Source organism: Bison bison, unplaced genomic scaffold (genome assembly GCF_000754665.1).
Source record: "Bison bison bison isolate TAMUID 2011002044 unplaced genomic scaffold, Bison_UMD1.0 scf7180017864473, whole genome shotgun sequence".
Lineage (NCBI taxonomy): Eukaryota > Metazoa > Chordata > Mammalia > Artiodactyla > Bovidae > Bison > Bison bison.
Genome location: NW_011495034.1, coordinates 16203238 through 16207052, shown reverse-complemented (window position 1 = coordinate 16207052; position 3815 = coordinate 16203238).

Genomic DNA, 3815 nt, shown 5'->3' with positions numbered 1-3815 from the left:
AGAGATAAATCCACGCACATATGGACACCTCATCTTTGACAAAGGAGGCAAGAATATACAATGGATTAAAGACAATCTCTTTAACAAGTGGTGCTGGGAAAACTGGTCAAACACTTGTAAAAGAATGAAACTAGAACACCATACACAAAAATAAACTCAAAATGGATTAAAGATCTCAATGTAAGACCAGAAACTATAAAACTCCTAGAGGAGAATATAGGCAAAACACTCTCCGACATACATCACAGCAGGATCCTCTATGACCCACCTCCCAGAGTATTGGAAATAAAAGCAAAAATAAACAAATGGGACCTAATTAACCTTAAAAGCTTCTGCACAGCAAAGGAAACTATAAGCAAGGTGAAAAGGCAGCCTTCAGAGTGGGAGAAAACAATAGCAAATGAAGCAACCGACAAACAACTAATCTCAAAAATATACAAGCAACTCCTACAGCTCAACTCCAGAAAAATAAATGACCCAATCAAAAAATGGGCCAAAGAACTAAATAGACATTTCTCCAAGAAGACATACAGATGGCTAACAAACACATGAAAAGATGCTCAACATCACTCATTATCAGAGAAATGCAAATCAAAACCACTATGAGGTACCATTTCACGCCAGTCAGAATGGCTGCGATCCAAAAGTCTACAAGCAATAAATGCTGGAGAGGGTGTGGAGAAAAGGGAACTCTCTTACACTGTTGGTGGGAATGCAAACTAGTACAGCCACTATGGAGAATAGTGTGGAGATTCCTTAAAAAACTGGAAATAGAACTGCCTTATGATCCAGAAATCCCACTGCTGGGCATACACACTGAGGAAACCAGAAGGGGAAGAGACACGTGCACCCCAATGTTCATCGCAGCACTGTTTTTAATAGCCAGGACATGGAAGCAACTTAGATGCTCATCAGCAGATGAATGGATAAGAAAGACATGGTACATATACACAATGGAGTATTACTCAGCCATTAAAAAGAATACATTTGAATCAGTTCTAATGAGATGGATGAAACTGGAATCTATTATACAGAGTGAAGTAAGCCAGAAGGAAAAACACCAATATAGTATACTAATGCATATATATGGAATTTAGAAAGATGGTAACAATAACCCTGTGTATGAGACAGCAAAAGAGACACTGTTGTACAGATCAGTCTTATGGACTCTGTGGGAGAGGGAGAGGGTGGGGAGATTTGGGAGAATGGCATTGAAACATGTATACTATCATGTATGAAACGAGTCTCCAGTCCAGGTTCGATGCACGATACTGGATGCTTTGGGCTGGTGCACTGGGACGACCCAGAGGGAGGGAATGGGGAGGGAGGAGGGAGGATGGTTCAGGATGGGGAACACAGGTATACCTGTGGCAGATTCATTTCGATATTTGGCAAAACTAATACAATGTTGTAAAGTTTAAAAATAAAATTAAAAAAAAAATGTAAATCTGATCATTCAGACTCCCTGCTTCAACCCTTCAGGGACTTATTACACTCTTGCTTTCTATATAAAGTATGTTCAAATACCTAAGCACAGTGTACTGGGCTCTTTCAAATTCGGTCTCCAACTATTGCCAGTGTCAGCTGACATTCCTTTGTATTGTGTTCTTCATGGGGATGGTGTGAGCGACCAGAGGCAGCATGGGCTTTCATGAACCAGTGCCTTTGCCCTATACCTGAACCCCTCTTGGGCTTTCTCTCTAGTGTTCAGTCATATTTCACAACTAACTCAAGGGTTGTTGCTCTTTTTTAAAAGGCTTACTTGACACCCCCTGACACGACTAAATTTGCCTTCTTTTTATCTGTTTCCATAGATACCTGAATGAGCCTTCTTAATAGTAATTGTGACAGTTTTTCAGAATATTGTGGCATTCATAATTTGAGACAAAGCACAAGAAGAGAAGTTAAAGTAGGATTGATACCCCTAAGTAGACTCAGCAGACTTGATAAGAAAGGAAAATTAAAGATAACATCAAAATTGTTTCTGAATATTTTGAAGATTCAGTGAGAATGATGGGAGAATATTCTCTTGAACACATTTTGTCAACCCTACCTCATTAAAATATTATGATATACATAAAAACAAACAGAAGGTCCATGTTATGCATGCATATGTAGCATAATACTAAAATGAATAACAGGGCACATTTATTGCATGGCCTCTTTATAGACATTGCTTTTAAGCCTGTGTTGAGGAGGCAGATGCCCCTTGGACAGATGAGAAAACCAATGCATGAGTGACAGTTGTGCCATATCTCCATGTTAGTTAAGTGGCAGAACTGATCCTAATGTCTATGGCGATGACAGGGATAACACTGAAGGCATGTTAGTGAGTCAACAAAGATGAGGTTGGCTGAGATGAAACTGCCAGTGTGGTTTGACCTACCTGTGTTGTTTAGTATAATCTGCTCCCCTGTCTAGAGCAAACCTAAGGGGTGATTAGGCTGGTGTGAAATGTCTTTAAATGTCCTAATTATTATAGAACTGTAATGACAATTGGGAGTTTGTTTTTTTTTTTAATTTCATTGGAGTATAGTTGATTTATAATGTTGTGTTAGTTTCAGGTGTACAGCAAAGTGACTCAGTTATACATACACATATATCCACTCTTTTATAGATCCATTTCCCCTTTTAGGTCATCACCGAATATTCAGTAGAGTTCTCCATGCTATACAGTAAGTCCTTGTTAGTTATCTATTTTATACATTGTAGTGTGTATATATCAATCCCAATCACCCATCCCATCTCCCATCCCCACTGGTAGCTATAAGATTGTTTTCTACATCTGTAACTCTATTTCTGTTTTATAAATAAGTTCACTTATCCCATTTTTTGGGCTTCAACGTACAAGTGATGTCCATTAGAAGAGCATATCTCCTTGGAGGGAATGGTGAAGGGATCTCTGTACCAATACAATATATTTTGGTTGTGTTTTCAGTTGCAGTTTCTCTATCCAACTGTGATCAACTTCATGCAGAAGTCCTTTCTATTTAATTCTTGATACCACAATATCCAATTTAGTAGGTACCACATGGAAGACAATCAGTGGTCCTTAAATCATTACATGTGTGCTCAGTCATGTCCAACTCTTTGTGACCTCATGGACTGTAGCCCACCAGACTCCTCTCTCCATGGAATTTCTCAGGCAGGAATACTGGAGTGGGTTGCCATTTCCTACTCCAGGGGTCTTCCCAACCCAGGGATGAAACTTGCAGTTTCTTTACCACTAGTGCCACCTGGGAAGCCCTTAAATCATACTGAGTGAATGTAGTTTATCTGTCTTTTAGTTAGAGACTTTTATATGCAGAGTACATCATGAGAAATGCTGGACTGGAAGAAACACAAGCTGGAATCAAGATTGCCGGGAGAAATATCAATCACCTCAGATATGCAGATGACACCACCCTTATGGCAGAAAGTGAAGAGGAACTCAAAAGCCTCTTGATGAAAGTGAAAGTGGAGAGTGAAAAAGTTGGCTTAAAACTCAACATTCAGAAAACGAAGATCATGGCATCTGGTCCCATCACTTCATGGGAAATACATGGGGAAACAGTGGAAACAGTGTCAGACTTTATTTTTCTGGGCTCCAAAATCACTGCACATGGTGACTGCAGCCATGAAATTAAAAGACACTTACTCCTTGGAAGGAAAGTTATGACCAACCTAGATAGCATATTCAAAAGCAGAGACATTACTTTGCCAACAAAGGTCCATCTAGTCAAGGCTATGGTTTTTCCTGTGGTCATGTATGGATGTGAGAGTTGGACTGTGAAGAAGGCTGAGCACCGAAGAATTCATGCTTTTGAACTGTGGTG